Genomic DNA, 19,055 nt, shown 5'->3' on the forward strand with positions numbered 1-19,055 from the left:
TTTGAGGAAAACAAAATCACATTAGCTCTAACTTCTTTGAAACACCAGTTCTAATTGTGACATTCCTTGATCAGAGCAGTAACAGCGAAAATGTTCACAGTCCAGGAAGCCATGCAGAGATGACTGTGGGTAGAGTGTTTGGACTAAGAATCTTATATTTATCACCCTATCTTATTGTTTTCTCATTTGCTAGGTGCAAGAAACAGGATCAGGAGCTGCAAAAAGTCCCAGCCCACTCCACACCCAGAACCTTGGTGTGTCAGATTTTATTGATAGAATGTGAGTAACACAAGGACATGGAGTTGTACCTGTCTTGTTCATCACTCTATCTCCACAGCTTACTTTCCAGTGGAGTCCCATTCATATTTTCCCGATGAATAATTGCATCACTGTTATTTACATTTAAAATTTTAAGGAACTCTCCTGCATGAATGCTTATAAGTTTTTATTTCTGAAAACAATGTTCTATAACAGATAATGTGAAAAAAAAAAAAAGGTGGGGAATAGTGGTGGTGGGAGAGAGATAGCTGCATAGAAGTTTATGTAACCAATAAAGACAGCATCAAAAGGCACTTTTGTAGAAGTTGTGTTCCTATTATAAAAGTTTGGCTAAATGACAGTGGTTGCCAGGATTTGGGAGGAGGGAAGGATGAGTAGGCAGAGCACAGAGGAGTTTTAGGGTAGGGAGACTACTCTAAATGATAATACGATGATGGATACGGGCCATTATACATTTGTCAAAACCCATAGTACGTACAGCACCAAGAGTGAACCCTGATGTAAACTCTGGACTTTGGGTGTTAATGATATGTTAGTGCAGGTTCACCTATTGTCTCCAATAGGCCACTCTGGGGCGAGATGCCACTAGTTGGGGAGATGGTGTGTGTGGTGGCTGGACGTATCCAGGAAATCTTTGTATCTTCCGCTCAATTTCATTGTGAACTTAAAACCGCTCTAAAAAATAAAGTCTATTAAAAACAAAGTTAGGCTATAACGAATGGTAAATCTTCCACTAAACATTATAAAATAAAACCACTTCCCCTGGAAAATTAATAAATGAGGTCTTTTTTGCTTTCCACCTTTGGTATCGTGGCTTAATCATTTCAGCTACAATGGAAAAATTTGTTACTTTTATTTTCCCAGAAATTATAAGTTTCATTTTATAATAAATGCATAAAGTGCTGTATGAAACTATAAGACCCTTCGGCTGCATAAACCCAGCTATATATTAAATAATTAGTTTGTTCCATAAACAATAATTTAGAGTCTAGATTGTGCAAGTTACCACACCAGGTGTTCTAACAAATGTAGAGATTTTTAAAATGATAACCTGCTTCATTTGTGAGGTGGCTTGCCATTTGCACAGCATTTACCCATATATATGTTTTCATTTGTCCCTCCCAACCCTGAGAAGTCACTGGGAAGATTTCAAACTCCTGTCTGAGAAATTGCTATTAATTAAAAGTATTTATATTAATTTTAAAAATGTTAATTTAAAAAATTCTATTCTTGCACAAAAATAAAATTAAAACAACATAGAATTTTAAAATGAAATAATCTCCTTGAGGATTTATTATTATTATTATTTATCTATTTGAGAGAGAGCAAGAGAGAGAGGACAAGCAGGGGGAGGGGCAGAAGGAGAGGGAGAAGCCCAGGACCCTGGACTCATGACCTGAGCCAAAGGCAGACGCTTAACCGACTGAGCCCCCCTGGCGCCCTGAAAGTAATCTCCTTTGACCTATCCTAGTAAAATAACTTTAATTTTTAAAATTTTACTTTTGAGGGCACCTGGGTGGCTCAGTAGATTAAGTGTCTGCTTTCGGCTCAGGTCATGATCCGGGGGTCTTGGGATGGAGCCTGGCATTTGGCTCCCTGCTCAGCGGGCAGTCTGCTTGTCCCTCTCCCTCCTTCCCCCACACCTGCTTGTGGTCTCTCATGAGCATGTGCTCTCTCTCTCTTTCTCAAATAAATAAATAAAATCTTTAAAAAATTAAAATAAAATTTTACCTTTTAGACTGCTTATAGCTAAGGATTAATCACTATTAGGCCAGAGGTGGTATTCTGAGATATTATTTATTTATAGAAGTATAGAAAGTTATCAAAGTCAGGTACAAGAAGTAAAATGTGTTGCTAGTAAATTCAGAAAAATGTGTAGTGGTCTGCAAGACTTTGTTAAGTAACAGACAGAGCACTGGAATGGACCTGGCTGAACTGAGAGATATTTTTTATATATATATATATATATATATATATATATATATATATATTTATTTATTTATTTATTTATTTAATGCAAGAATGAGGGGAGCTAAGAACACAGTTGTTAAAGTAACCAGGTAGAGTTAAAGTCTTTTGAAAGGTTGACCTTCAGATGCCTCACACGATGGCCTTGGAAAGAGGGCCCTTCTCCTTGATAATCCTCCCTGCTACAAACTTCTACCTTACATAAGAAGCAAACAGGAAAGAAAAGAATAACTTGTGTCTAGTTAGTTCTGCCTCGGAGAAAGTCAGGGCAGGCATCTGAGAGGGGTGGGTGCTGCAGTCCAAGGATGAGCTCATGAAAAATGGGTTTGGAGGTGAAGTTATAAGAAATCTTCTGAAGACAGCAGTTCTTTCTTCCAGTGATTTTGCTGGGAGTCACTGTGAATTCCGAAGCACAGGGTTGCAAATCCACGCTCTCTCTCCTGTTCTGTCAGCATGGCTGTCTGGGAGGAAACTTGGAACAGCAAATGTTGGCGACTGGTACGGGAGAAACTGTAGAAGTCTGTTTGTGAGATGGTCTTCTCGTCCCTTACGAGTAGCCAGGAAAGTTAGGTCCACTCAGAATGCCCAAGGTAGAACAAAGACCCAATTGTGTGCATGATTATTTCTATAACCATAGAATAAAAGTCATTTTTTGTTGCTCTTATTTTGCTTCACCTTAGATGATAACTTGATTAAACTTGTGAATAATTTTTATAATTATTACTTCACACGATTGTATCATATTCTAGAAGGTGTGCATTTTGGTATTTCTGGACATTTAGGAGGCATCTAATTCAATTTAAAAATTTATATTATACATATTTTCGTTGTGAAAACCTTTACTCTGTATTATTGCGTTAAAAGTAAAGCTGGAAATAGACACTGTAGTGTAGGATGTGAGTGAACAAGCTGCAATAGCCTTGCTTTTGTTTTAATTTTCTGCCCGAAATAGGTACGTCATTGTTTTAACTTGCATCTCTTTGTTATTAGTTAGATTTTATTTTAGTAATTATTAATTATTTCCCCTTGGGTGTGAATTACTAGCTCAAGTTATCTTTCTTCTTCTGTCTATCCTACCATCATGCCCTGCTTCCTTCTCTGAAGGACTTACAATCTAGTAGGGACAATTAGGGAATGTATTTAAATAACTATAACATAAGTTTAAATGTTAACCCTCTTCAGTCAGGCTAATATTCCTACCCCCTCACTGACACTATCCTTCACAAGTTTTTGAGCACGATTCTTCTTGCCAAATTCTAAAGTGAACTCCTATTTTTGCCTCTCCTCCCCCCAAAAAACCCCACAAAGCCTATCCCTGTTTCCTGTCTCTATGGATTTACCCAGTTACCTAAACCATGTACTAAGGATCTCTAGCAGTCCTTCCATCTTCCTCTATCCCCGTGGACCTTATCTTCATTCAAGTCAGCCTTTATCTTTGTTGGCTTGTTGAACTGAGGCTTACCTTAGCCTTCCCCTAACCCATCCTCAGAGTCCCCTCTACTCCAATCCATCTGTCATTCCTTCTGAACACTCTCCTCTTTTCCCTTTGCAGGCGAATCTTCCTCCACAGATTTCCCCCCTTAATTCTGTTCTCCCTTAATTCTCTCCCAAGGGAATCACAGGCCTGCCTTCTTTTTACTTCCAGATCCATCAGCAGATCATGCTTATTCCGATTCTCTAGATTTCTCCTCTGTGGTCCAGATCGAGCTGTTCATCTACTTTCTAAATATTTCTGCATGAAAGTCTCAATATCTCCAAAGTTGCCCAAGATCAGCATATAAGAATTTGAATCATGAACTTCTCTTTTTCTCTTGTTCAAGCCTTGAGCCAGAAACCCTGGAGTTATCTTTGTCATTTCTTACTCTTTCAGTATCTTTTCAATGTCTAACCCACTACCAAGTCTACCTGTCAAATATCTATTTACCCATTAACCCGTCTGCATCACCATTACCATTCTCTTGATCCAGAATATAACCCCAAATTTCCTGAAAACTCTAATTAATGCTCTCTAATTAGCCTCTCCATGGCCACTGCCACTCCTCCAGCCAAATCTTGTTTTCCACACTGCAGTACATATTTTCAAACATTCTGACTATATTTCCCCATTGCTTTGAGGCTAAAGAATAGAGTCCTTACCATGGCTCCAAGGCCATGAATGATCTAGCCTGAACTTCTTCTTTTCCTCCAATCTCCCCTGCTCTCCCTTGCCACCTGTGTTTCCATCTTGCCAGCCTTCTTTCTATTCTTCACAGGTTCTGCATTCCTTCCAGCCACATCCACTCAGTCTGGAATGGTCTTCACACACTCATCTCTTCCACACACTTCCCAGGATTCCCTCCTATATTACACACCACACTTCAAGTGTCATTTCCTCAGGAAAAATTCTCTTGACCCAGCAATCTAGTTCAGGTTCCCCTGCAACATGATCTGAGTGGACACTGTCTCTTTCTTCATAGCGTTTAACTCATGAATACTCTCAACAAATAGATGCTAAGCCGTAGGAAAGCTGAGGCTATATCTGGTTTTGCTTACCATTGTGTTTCCAGAAGCAATCACGTCGCCTGAAACTCAATCACTGTTTCTCTTTTTTTTATGCTCAAACAGCCAACATATATTACATCATTAGTTTTTGATGTAGTGTTCAATGATTCATCAATTGCATATTAACACCCACAGCTCATCAGCACACGTGCCCTCCTTAATAGCTATCACCGGTTACCCCATCCCCCCACCCCACTCCCATCACAATCACTGTTTCCTAAATAAATATATAAACTGCATTTCCAGAATTCAAGAGTGATTATGTTCTCCTCATGTTGAAATCCTTTACATAATCTTTCCTTGTGCTCAAGATAATGTTCAAACCCCTTCACATGGCATGTAATTCATGTCAGGCCCTGTTTCCCGGTCAGTCCCCAACCTCATCTCAATTCGATTGCATTATATGAGTATTTACTAAGTGCACCTTGGATATACCAGATGATGCTGTGTGCAGAGGTCTGAATGATGACCAGGATAAATACCACGAATACACTTATAGACCTTGTAGTCCAGGACAAGTATTAAATGAGCAATGGCAACTTTGATTTACCAAATATTTTATCAGTTGTAAAAACACTCCCTCCTTCACATGTAATGTTCCAGCCGCCATAGCAAGTCATTTTGTTTGCTAAGCACTCCATAGTCACTTGTCCTTTTTCCTTTGCATAAGATGTTCCCTTGTATTTCTTATTTGGCACACTTGTGTTTTCTGTGTTGACCTTTCCCCAGTCTCCACCCAACTTTGCCTGGCTTGCTCTTTCCTACTAAAATTCAAATCTTTCCAATGTTGCCCCTTCTTATGCGCTCCTATAGAACCTTGTATACTTCTGCTACCTTCACACAGCTCTGCGAGTGTCTCTTATTTGACAGTACACTCCAGGAGGGCAAGCCTACATCTGGTTTGGTCAAACATGCAGTAGATGCTCACTAAATAGATCTTAACTGAGTGAATGAATGACAGTTAAGTGAACATGTGATCAAAGTGCCATGGGGGTTCAGAGTACAAGGATGTTACTATGTTACATATGAGGAATAATTTAGCAGCTAAGATGCCTTATTTAACCAGGAGAAAGTTTTATTTGGGCTACAGTTTTAGCAAAATGTACTGAACGTGCTTTTGCTACATTGGTAGAATCACCAATGTATGGTTTCTCACATTCAGGCAAGAAGATGAATTGTGAATGGGCAAGAAGATTTCAGCTGTCAGCGAGGACCTTACTCTAAGCATAAATCTTTTCTTGCAAACTCCTACCCTTCTGGGCTGGGTATTAGAAAAAGTTAGGGATTCTTGAGTAAAAGCTACTTACAGACAAATTTTTTGGTGTTCCTATCCCTGACCGGATAGGACAACATCATATCTTATTACAAGCAGAGAGGTTAGCAAGCAGGGTTTTCCTGGATGTACTGATGGACACCATTGTTGTAATCATCCAGTCCTGCCAAAAGGCCATGGAAATAGTTTGTCCTTCTCACTGTTAGAACCCAAGACGGGTTGGGAAACCTGAGTGTGGTTCCTAGCTTGAAAAATACTGAGATAGTAAAAATAACGTGTTTGTGGCAGAGGAAATAATGTGACATATACCTTGTAGGTGGCTACAAATAGCCATTTGTCAAGGAGACTGGAATAGTGCTTGGGGAATTTTTATAGACTTGGGTACCTATATATTGGAAACTTGGCTGTTTTTATGTTGTTTTTCCCCCCCTTTAATTATTTTCACTTTGTTCTCTCTTAGGACTTAATAAATTTCTCTTTGAAATGTCAGCTGGGACGCCTGGGTGGGTCAGTCGGTTAAGTGTCTACCTTCGGCTCAGGTCATGATTCCAGGACCTTGGGATCAAGCCCCGCATCAGGCTCCCTGCTCCGCCGGGAGCCTGCTTCTCCCTCTGTGGCTCCCCTTGCTTGTGTGCGTGCGTGCGCTCTCTCTCTCTCTCTCTCTGTGTCAAATAAAATCTTAAAAAAAAAGAAAAGAAAATGTCAACTGGTCCCAAATATGCAATGAGGAACCAAGGAAAAGTGTGTGTTTTGTGTTATTAAAAGATAAACTGAGGTACATTGAAATTTTGAAGTGTGTATTTCAACAAGTATCGACTGGAATCGGAAGGAAGCACCAAATGGAAAGTGATTTGAAGACTTCAGCCAACAGGAGTTGGGGAAAGGTTTTTATGGAGCCAACAGGAGCTGAGGAAAGGCAGAGGCAAGGAAAAGAAATTATTTGATTGGCTAAAACTTAAGCTGCCTTATTTGGGAAAGACTAGTTGGCTGCTTGTGATTGGTTGGTTTTAGGTTTCCTTTCTCATCTTTGAAGCATTTGGAGGAACTGATCCTGGTTTAGGTTTCTGTTTGTTTTTGTAGTCCCCCAAGGCCTTAGAGCCACCCCTGTCTAGTGGCCCCTTTATTTAATTACTTGAACAGTGTCCTCTTTGGCTGGTTTGTCTTCACATGTGTTACCAGGTATGGTCATAATATTAAAAGGGGTGCTATTCCCTGGAGGGTTAAGCAGAGGCGGGGCAGCAAGAATTAAAGTGAGGGAGACTGACACAGAGGGATAGTTAAGAGAAGAGAGACTCCACTTCTTCTGCCATACTTTACCCAATCATAAATCCTTCTGTTTTTATCTAATGACAAATTCAATTTTCCAAGTCTGATACTGCAGCACAATCGATAAAGACCACACACCTCAGGATTTAATGCTTTATTTTCTTTATTACAAAGAATGTTCCCAGGATGGTGATAATGATGATAATGATGATGATGATGATTATTTTAAATAAATTATTAATATTTTAGTTACAGCTTCCATGTCTTACTTAGACTATTTTTAACATTTTATTTATTTATTTATTTATTTATTTATTATTTATTTATTATTTATGTATGTATGTATGTATTCTGATCTCATTACATGAACCAACACAGACCACATGGAGTTGTTGCAGTTTACTTTATGCTTCTGGTATTTTGGAGAGAATTTTTAAACCATTGAGAGAGTTTTGGGTGCCATTAATCAAAACAAAAAGCAAGCAAACAAACAAAAAAACAAGGAGAAAAAAAAAAAAACAAGAAAAAGAAAGTACCCGTCTCCAAATGAAATGTATCAGTTGTTAGCCAAGAGAAATGTAAAATAGCCTTCACCTTTGGGTTATCGCTTTGCATTTAAATGCTCATAACTGTTTTAGAAAGCTCGACGCCCACACCACAGGATCTTGCTCCTCTTTAATTTTCTCTAATTTGTGTAGTGAATAACCAAATACTCATAATGCAATTAGAAGATAATCAGGCTTGTAATTATGTTAATTGCTGGAGACTTACATCAATCCTCCAACAAAGTGATAGGATTTCAGGGGAACTATTAACATAGCAAGAGAGTGAGGGGGAGACTGGGATGGGTGACTCCAGAAATTGATGAACAGCTATGGTTTGTATCACTGAATAGCACTGAGGACAATAGAGACATACAGGAAAGGGGCCTTTAGGGGGTTCCTTAGAAAATGGTTTTAGGTTCCAGAAAATCAACCTCTTTTGTTGGTTTATTTCCCACAAATAATCACATTGTCCACCTGTTTTATCATAAGAAGCCTAATTCAAAGACAACAGATAAATAGGTGAAAGAGAGAATTGACTTTTTGCCCATTAGCACTGTCTTCCACATTACTGAAAACCCAACAGCACAAAACAAGACACAGTTATTGCCTGTATTTCTGCACTGGAAGTGTCCTTTGCTCATATGAGGGTGACCAATGGTCAAGCTAGAACTCTGTTGTAATCTGCCTTTAGATGGCTACTCACCCATTAAATCTTCGTGGCCTGAACATTAAGCTTATTTCTAAATACAATCAATTACAACGTGAATTAAAACTTTTCTATTTTCTTTAGAGTCGGCTGGAGCTAAGCTGGACATCCTGGAGCCTGCTGTGGACAAGGCTTTCTTGCCTTCTTCATTAGTACAGACCATCTGAGAAGCCTATTCTCTCCTTTCTCTCACCCACGTGTGCCATGCGGTAGGACAGGTAAAAAAGGTCTGTGGTGTGGTTTAACAGCAACTTACAAAAAAGGTTTATGCCACCACATTTTTACCACCTCGTGAAGTTAAAATTAAAATTACCTCACAAAGAGATGTGGAGAAAAGGAAAGCTTTGTGCCCTGTTAGGGGGGATGTAATACAGTACAGAGGTTCCTTGAGAAATTAAAAATAGAACTACCATATGATCCAGCAATTCCACTTTTGGATATATATTGGAAGGAAATGCAAACACTGTTTTGAAGAGGTATCTGTCCTTCCGTGTTCACTGTAGCATTTTTTACAGCAGCCAAGACATGGAGACAACCCAAGCTACCACTGATGGATTGATGGGTAAAGAAAAGGTGGAACATAGATATACTGGAATATTATTCGGCCAGGAAAGAGAAGGAAATTCTACTGTTTGTGACAACATGGATGGACCTTGAGGGCATGATGCTGAGTGAAATAAGTCAGACAGAAAAAGACAAATACTGTATGATATATTACTTATATGTGGAATCTAAAAAACCTGAACTCATAGAAGCAGAGAATAGATTGGTGGTTACCAGAGGGGGCAGGAGGAAGGTTAGAGGGTGAAAAGGGTAAAAAGGTACAAACTTCCAGTTGTAAGAATAATGAGTTCTGGGATGTAATGTACAGCATGGTGATTAATAATAATAATACTGTATTATATATTTGAAAGTTGCTAAGAAAGAGTGGATCTTAAAATTTCTCATAACAAAAAAATTGTAACTAAGCGAGGTGATGGATATTAACTCAACTTACTGTGGTAATCATTTTGCATTATATACGTATATCAAATCGTGATATTGTTCACCTTGAGCTGATACAATGTTAAAAATATGTCAATTATATCTCAATAAAATTGGGAACAAATAAAGGGGGAAAAAAGACCATTTATTTAGAAGAGAGAGGTTGGTCAAAACTGATGCTAAATTATATTGAATCACCATTGGCCCCTTGGTCAAAAGGGGAAATAATAACCTCAGAAATGTTTTGTTTATTATCTGAGAGTAAAGGACCAAGAGATCTTCTTAGCAGTATTTGGCGGAATGCCACCTATCAATTATGATTATGATAAATTGAAAGGCTTTTTGATTTTCAAATGTACATAAGCTAAAATGACCCTCTGCAACAAAAGTAGGGTCAGAAAAACCCAATCTCTACCATCGCTACTCAGTGTTAATACACACAATAGCTCATTCCCATCATAACTTATATTTGATATCCTTAATATCAAAATAAAGTGACAAATTTGGGTTTGTAGTTCACCATATGCTTACTGCTTCTGGGCCATTTGGGAAGCATATTGCAACTATACAGGGCATAATTAAACTGTAAGAATGCTATAAGCTGAGTTAAATAAGGTACATTACATAATATTCACCGATTTTCTGCCACATTTTTTGATTAATTGTTAACCATTAAGGCAAACACAGGTTCTAAGCGTTTATAAAAGTTTGAGTCATTAAAATGACCCACAGTATTAGATTTTTACTGGCTGCTAGAAAGCCAGAAAGGAAAATACATGCTAAACCCAAAACTATTTTAAAGGAGGTCCTTCCTCAGAAGGTTATCAGTCAACAGGCAATTTATTTGGAAGTAGCAGGATCAGGCCATCATCAATAAAAGAGTAACCATCGGTTACAAATATTAAAGAATAAATGAAGGATTTGAAAAAAGACCAAATTTTATGAAATGGAGTGATAGGAAAATATATTACTCATAGAAACTAGAAACTTTTCCTGTAACTTATTTATGGTTGGCAAATTGTCCAAAAACCTAATTAGACAAGCTGATGTTCTTGGAAGAGATCTCAGACTAGCTCATTACATTAACTCCATAAATTTGTTCTTTCAGAAATCCCCAAGCAGGCAACTAATCATACAGAGAGTTTCTTGCTTTTTCTCATTCTTTAATTTCAACTTTTATCATTGGCTAGAGTTTTATTTTTACTGAGCACAGAAGTAATTTACCCAGAAAAATTTATTTAGCTTATAAACCATCATTTAAATTTAGATGCAAGTTTAGAGATAATTCGGTTAACATTCTACTATGATTTCTCATTAATATAAAAATGTGAGATTCATCTCCAACCTCTTTAGTTTATATAATGAGAATAAAATTTATTATAGTATGGAATTTATGTAAGGAAGGAAAAGATGCTCATCCTGAAAATTGTACTCTTTAAGATTGAATTGTACTCTTTAAGATTTAAGATAACCCCTTGTTTCTTTTTAGTTCCCTCTCAAGGTCATGGAACAGTGAAGTGTCAATGGCAGAAGATGAATCACGGTGATATGGTCAAACTCATAATGAATAGGTGGCTTACATTCTAACTACATGTCGGTAAATATACTATATACCCTTTATAAATAACTCTTCTGCATGACGTAGATGGGGTATAGTAGTTTCTACATTAAAATATCACATTTTAGACCAATTCATTTTATAAAATGTTATAGCAAGAAATAAAAAATACATTTTGCTTTCATATTCCTTCCTTTCTCTTACCAGTGTGCTTTTTTTCTATGCTCCAGTTTATCCTATAATCAACAAATTTAGGTCTGTGCAGATTTTCCCCAAATTGCATGCAGGTTTCTATTAACTCTGTAGCAAGATTTTAGCTTATCCCACTTCATGCTGATTTATTTCCTTACTTGTTAAAATACTTCAAATGAGTGATTAATGCATCGGAGAGTAGCTAAAACCTGTATTTAAAGTTTAAAAGATTATTGGGCCCAGACATCCTGAGAGTATTAAAAAATTGAAGGGTGGCTAGACATGAAGTCTGAAATTACTTTACTTAAGAACTAGTATTTGTCAAAATCAAGCTTATGGCTCTGGACGGGGACATTCAAAACGTGTTTTAATGGTAAATATTTCAGCTGTATAACCTGAAATCCTCTGTGAAAACTTTAGAAAGAATTGCCTTAAGCTATGACTAAACTGTTCTTTTTGAAGTTTAATTTGTATCCCTAAATGATATTAATAGTCAAAAAGAGACTCAAAGTTGAAAATGGATGTATGCCATTTCTGTGATAAAAACAAAAACAAAAACCTGGTGCCACGTTTGGGTACTAACATGAAAATTCACCTTATTTGGTTTATATGGAAAAAAACGGAAAAAAGAGAAAAAAAATAAGGACTTTTTTTTTACAAGTTCAATATTTTGTAATCATTTTTTTCTGGTTAAGAGATGGCTCAAGGGGTGCCTGGATGGCTCAGTCGGTTAAGCATCGGTCTCTTGATTTCCACTCCAGTCATGATCTCAGCGTCATGGGATGGAGCCTGGCATTGGGCTTCATGCTCAGCGGGGAGTCTGCTTGAGATTCTCTTTCTCTCTCTCTGCCTCTCCCTCCTCCCCCCACCTCGCTCTCTCTCTAAAATAAATACATAAATAAAATCTTAAAAAAAAAAGAAAGAAATAGCTCAAAGGTTGTTTAAAGGATTTGGATTGTTGAAGAAGAGGGTGGCTGGTCATTGTCTCTACTGGAGTTAGAAGAAGAGTTAAATATGTGCTTTCCATTCATGGAGTAGAAACTGTTTTCAAGAAAGGATGTAGAAATAGTAAAACTTTTGAGGAGATTTAGATAACGCTGTTGTTTCTGTGTGTGTGTTTGTGCAGAATTTTATGCGTAATATAAACATACAACTACAAAGGCTTGACTTGAAAGAAATCTTTATAAATTTGACCTAAAGGACATGTTAGTTTAGAGACAAGTAACCTTTTAGTGGTTGTAAGGTCATGGAAGTGAAGATATTGAAAAATGAGATAGAAAATTAGATTTAAAAATATACACAGTAATGTAAGTTCATTAAACTCACAGTTAGTGATACTGGGAAGGTTATAAATCTTGAATGAAGGAATATTATTACAAAAAGGGCATGTAAGCCTAGAAAAACCCACAAAACTCTGTATTTAAACCAAAGGTATACCTTAAGATAATAAATTTTAGGCACCAACACTGCATTTGAAGGCTTATCTAAATAAATCAAATATGGTATTTTATTTCACAAGAAGTTCAGAATATGCCATTGTGCAAATACTGTTTATAAGTATGGAAAGGTGTACCTTTTTCAACAATTTGTGATATAAAATGAAACAGCAATTCTAATCACCACAGTTATGTTAAAACTAAATGATTGGGTTACTAAAACATATGTCTTTATAGGAGTGACAATGAAGTTGTGTTTGTGAGTTATAAGACTCTAAGTTATTTATGAGTTATTTGAAGTCAAATTGGCAAATGATACCTATAGAGAAATCCGAAGCAAATGGGAAATTAAGAAAATAATTAAATCATCAAATTATGATGACACCTTTGGGGAGTATGAATTGCCAAACAAGCTTGGTCTACTTGACAGGTTCCTTTAAAGGGACTGAAGAGAAAACCCTCCTTATGGTTATTCAAATGAATAATTATTATTTTTGTTAAAGCATCCTACTATTACTGGTAAGGAATGAGGAATCCATAAAGCATTTTGATTAAGCACACTAAAATTGTGTTTCTCCAGTTAATATATGAACTGAATTAGAATTTATTGAAGATAAAAATGTCACTTTAGATATGTAATAACTCCTGCAGTCTCAAATGAATGGTAATATCTCAAATGGATGATAAAAGATTAAGTCCATTTTACATAATAACTCATGCAATTTAGAAAGCAATTGGCTGGGTGGAAAAGGGCTCTGTTTTTAATACTTCTGATTTTCCTATAAATGGAACAGAATTGTGGTGCAAATACAATCCTAAATAGTAAATAACGCTCTTGCTCTTCAAATCTAGATTTTACTTTTCAGTGACTCATGATTTGTAAAAGTACCCCTCAAATTTTCATCTTTAGGACTACTAGTAAACCAAATCACCCTACTCTGATACCTTCTAGTATTTGTTTTGTCTCTGATTTTTAATATTCTTAAACAAGTTAATCTTAACCATAGTCTAACTTTAGATTTATGGCAGGGTCTCCATGTTCTTGATCTCATCTAATATAAATACAGTACAAATAATCTTCTTTAAAAAAAAAAAAAAGGACTTTAACTTTTTAGCAAGTTTAGGTTTACAGAAAAATTTAAGAGATAGTGAAGAGTTTCCATATACCTTCACTCAGCTTTCCTCTTTATTAATAGTTTGTATTAATCTGGCACATTTATTACCTTTGAGGAACCAATATTGATACATTATTATTAATTTTTTTTAAGATTTATTTATTTATTTGACAGAGAGAGGGAGAGAGAGAGCATGAGCAGAGGGAGCTGGAGAGGGAGAAGCAGGCTTCCCACTGAGCAGGGAGCCCGATGTGGGGCTCGATCCCAGGACCCTGAGATCATGACCTGAGCCGAAGGCAGATGTTTAACTGACTGAGCCACCGAGGCGCCCCTTGATACATTATTAACTAAAGTTCATCATTTATTCAGATTTCCTTAGTCTGCACTTAATTTTTTTTTTTTTTTTTTCTGTTTCAGTACCCATCCAGGATCCCACACTCCATTTAACCATCATTTTTCTTTAGGCTCTTCCTGGCTGTGAGAGTTTGTCACTTTCCTTATTTTTGATGATCTTGACAGTTTTGAGGCATACCGTCAGTTTGGGATGTCCTTCTATAGGAATTTGTCTGATGTTTTTCTCATGAATAATCTTTTGTTCTTCCTTCTCATTTACCTCAGATTTCTCCTCACTGCATCCACAAGTCTTTGCTGTGCGTGAGTAAACTGTTCAGAAGGATTTTATCACTGAGGAGTTTTTTGAGGAATCTTCTATGAGTGCAAAGAGATGGTCCCTTCCTTGGGAGTGAACAGCTCCTGGGTGACAAGCTCCTTCTAAAATTGAGAACAGCCAGAACTCTGTCCACCTTGATCATCGAATTCTGCTGCCTTTATTGTAGATTCAACTGCCCCGCCTCACAGTCTCTGTTGGAAGCTGTTTTTGCTTTTTAATTTTTTTAAGATTTATTTATTTATTTATTTATTTATTTATTTATTTATTTTAGAGAGAGAGACAGCACGAGTGTGAGAGACAGAGAGAGAGAGAGAGAGAGAATCTCAAGCAGACTCTGCACTGAGCACAGAGCCTAACATGGGGCTCAGTCTCAGGACCCAGAGATCATGACTTGAGCCAAAACCAAAAGTTGGACACTTAGCAGACTGTGCCACCCAGGTGCCCCTGGAAGCTGTTTTAAGACAAAGGAGTTTAAAGTTATACAAATCAAATCATGGTTACTTAAAGTCATAAAATAAAAATTGAACAGTATTTTAATTTTTTTCATCACAGGGTCAGAAGTAGTTCTAGTAGGTAGCAAAATATGCATCTGTACTTTCTATATTTATCAAAAATCCATTTCTGATCAATGTTATTTTTTTCTCTTTCACAGGATGTAAAGCTTTCTTAACAGTTACATGTCATATGAAATGAAATTCTTTAAAAGGTTAACAATCTGGCAAATAGTAAGTATTGAATAAATGTTTACTAAGTAATAACTGATTGAATACATAATGAATAACACATTTTTGATCCATGTGACCTTGGGCAAATTTTATTCATAGATCATCTGATACTTATTATGTGAAAGATATTGTGCTAGGTGTTCTAGGTGAAGCAACGATGAAAAAAACAAACAAAACTGAAGCCATATGTAGCTCCTTCTGCTGTTTCTGGTTTTTATCCTGATCTGCCCTTCTGTACTGCTAGGGAATCCTTGACCCTAAGACTAAGGGCTTGGTGATTATCATGCTTTTCCATTATTATTATTATTATTTTAATGGACTCTCTTTAACAAGTGAAGTTTTTTTAAGATTCATTTATTTATTTATTTACTTAGAGCAGGGAGAGGGAGAGAGAGAATATCAAGCAGACTCCGTTCTGAGCATAGAACCCAACATGGCGCTCCATCTCATGATCCTGAAATCATGACCTGAGCCAAAACCAAGAGTCAGACACTTAACCAAATGAGCCATCCAGGCACCCTTATGCTTTTCCATTATTAATCTTGGGAAATATTTAACCTTTCTGAGCCTTAGTCTCATTTTATATAACATGGGAATGATGCTATCCATACTATAGGTTATTGTGAGAATTATATGAGGCAAAATATGTGAGGGGGTAAAGTCCAGAACTCTGCCCTTGGCACAAGCTGGCCAATATCAAATCCCCCTCTTCTCCTTCCCCTCCATCGTTTTCTGAAGCCCTCTCTAGTTCCATATGTGTTTTGTTATCTCTTTCTCTTTCACATTTCGGTCTCACTTTAAACCTTATTTGCATTTAATACACACATTATTCTTTTATCCTTTGCCCTCAAATCTTTGTTACCAGTTCCCTTATCCTTTCTCCTGATGGTATCAGCCTATGTTTGCATTTCCAGGTTTTTTGTTTGTTTGTTTTTTAAATACAATAAAACCAAGCTAATCCAGCACAAAACTCAAGGGCCTGGGATACTGAACAAAGTTATTGAATGTGGCTTCCGAAAGAATTGTGCACTCAGTCGATGGGTAGAGGCAGAAACCAGATGGCAGAGGCTTAATGGGTGGCCAGAAGTGAAGAAATGAAGGTTGACACTGTGGATTATATTTTAAAGATTATCAGAAAAAGGAAAAAAACAGTGCTGTGAGAATTCCCCAAAAGATGAGAGTAAATAGAGAAATGAGAGCAAGAAGGGAAAGTTAAACCAGACAAAGTTCTATTGATCAAAGGGAGTATAAGGAGGACAACAAATTTTAAGGTATAAAGACAGAAAGTTAATTTGTTCTGGAAGTTTTTATTTAAAAGTTTAGTACAGGAGTACTGTCAACTCTCCCCACTTCAAATATCTCTCTTTCATTATGAAATGTGTAGAAAAATAGTAAAATAATCTCATTTAAAAGTACAAAACAGTCCATTTATTTTATTGTAAGATATACAAAAATAGAAAAAGCAAAGAAAATATATATGATTTGTTTAATGAATAATTTTGACACGACTACTCCTGTTAATACCACTCACTTCCAGAGGACTTTGAGTGCCACCTAGAAATCCCCCACTCCCTTCCCCAAATATAAGTCCCTCTCTCCCTCCAGAGGTCCATTGTCTTTCTTCTCATTATCGTTTTCTTGCCTTTTAACATTTACAACAATTTATAATGATTTAAGCATTCCTAAACTATATGGTTTAGTTTTGACTATTTTAGAACCATGTATGAAAGGAACCATAATATCTATTCATTTGTTTCTTGTTTCCTTCATTCAACATTATGCTTGTGAGATGTATTCATTCTGTTGAATGAAGTTGTAGTTCATTCATTTGCATTGACACATAATGTTCCTTTGTTGAATGTGCCACAATTAACTAATAAATTCTACCTTCGGTGGCTATTTGGATTATTTGTAGTATTTATTATAGCAATGCCATCATGACAATTCTTGTACCTGTCTTCTGGCTCATATGAGTCTTTGCTCCTGCTCGTATGGGTGCAGAACTGATAGGACATAGGGAATGTAAATCTTCAACTCTGCTGGATAATGTTGAAGTCTTCCGAGGTGGTTATGCTGATAAACGTGTATTATCAATGTATACATGTAGTATCAGTCTTGTTCAGACTTTGATTTTAATTTTCTTTACTTGATTACTAATAAAGTTGAATACACTATTATATGTCTATTGGCCATTTGAATATCATCTTTTATGAAGTGCCTGTTCAAGTCTTTTGGCCATTTACTTTTTTTTTCTTTTATTTATTTGTAAAAGTTCTTTTGGCATTTAGTATTTTATTGAAACTAATATAAAAATGAGAGACACTATAGTAACATCATTTTAAAAAATTTACTCACACATTTATTAATTTTTTGCTCTGTACTTTTTCTTATATTTCAATCTTTTTATATGGTATCACCCCCTCTGCCTATAGTACATTCTTTAGAATTTTCCTTACTGAGGTTCTTCAAGTGACAATCTCACGTTTTCCATCAGAAAATGCCTTAATTATACGTATATTTATATATACATATGTGTATTATATATAAATATATATATATTTAAAAAATATTTTCACTGGGGGACTAGAAATCTTTCATTCCATTAAAGATTTGGTTCCACTAATTTGTGATTTTTATTAATGTTCTTTGAAATAGCATCCATCAGTTTGCTTGTCACTACTTTCAGTGCTATTAAAAAATATTTTCTGACTGTTTAAAATATTTTGCATGATTTTTTGGTAATTTCACTGTTATGCATCTAAAATTAGCTTTCTTTTTAAAAAAAATATTGCTAGGTTTGTTTAGAAGAATCTATGGATTAGTGTTTTCCATCAATTATGGAAAAGTCTCATTCCATACCTCCTAAAATATTATCTAACTTTTCTCTCTCCCCTCCCCTCCCTTTTCCTCCCTCTCCCTTCCCTTTCTCTTCTCTTCTCTTCTCTTCTCTTCTCTTCTCTTCTCTTCTCTTCTCTTCTCTTCTCTTCTCTCTTCCTTTTCTCCTCTCTCTCCCTCTCTTTATATTCCTGTCTTCTCTTTGTAGAACTACAATTAAAAGTATGTTAAATGAAACATATTCCATGTTCATGATGGAAAGATTCAATACTGTTAAAATGTCAGTTCTTTCCAAATTGACCTTAGACTCAATGCAATCTCAATTAAAATCCCAACAAATTATTTTGCAGCTATTGACAATAGATGACAACAGATGACTGCCGCAGAATAAAGAGCCCAGAAATAGACCCACAGTAACATAGTTAATTGATCTTTGTCCGAGGAGCAAAAACATTTTCATGGAGAAAGGATCATTTAAAAGAAAATGGTGCTGGAACAATTGGATGTAAAATGGAAAATTACAAAACTGGAAAAAAAAGTAGGAGAAAATCTAGATAATCCTTGATTTAGCAGTGAGTTTTAGATATAGCACCAAAAGAATGATCCGTAAAAATTAAATTGGTAAGTTGGTTTTTATTAAAATTAAAAATTTCTCCTCAAAGACATGATTAAAAGAATCCAAAGATATGTCACAAAGTGAAAGGAAATATTTACAAATCAAATATCTGATAAAGGACTAATATGTTTGTTGTATCAATCATATGCAAAGAGCTCTTAAAATTCCCTAAGGAAAAAAAAAAACAATTAAAAATGGATAAAAGATCTGAATAGACAGTCACCAAAGAAGATATAAAGATTGCAGTTAAGTATGTGAAAAGATGCTCATCATTGTCATTAGGAAATTGCAAATTAAAATAACAATGAGCTATCACTCTACACCTACTAAAATGGCTAAAATTAAA

The 19,055-nt window shown here is 36.1% G+C and overlaps 1 long non-coding RNA gene across 2 annotated transcripts; it reads left to right on the forward strand.

The window, feature by feature from the left end:
• Positions 1–201: 201 nt before the first annotated feature.
• Positions 202–11,206, forward strand: LOC116643181. 2 transcript variants are annotated; one of them, XR_004301503.1, is made up of 3 exons: positions 202–279; positions 8,663–8,805; positions 11,052–11,206. It is a non-coding gene; the product is annotated as an uncharacterized LOC116643181 (long non-coding RNA). The 2 variants fall into 2 exon arrangements; XR_004301504.1 differs by having other exon boundaries at positions 8,663–8,796.
• Positions 11,207–19,055: the final 7,849 nt, after the last annotated feature.

Source organism: Phoca vitulina, unplaced genomic scaffold (genome assembly GCF_004348235.1).
Source record: "Phoca vitulina isolate PV1807 unplaced genomic scaffold, GSC_HSeal_1.0 scaffold25, whole genome shotgun sequence".
In the NCBI taxonomy this organism is placed as follows: domain Eukaryota; kingdom Metazoa; phylum Chordata; class Mammalia; order Carnivora; family Phocidae; genus Phoca; species Phoca vitulina.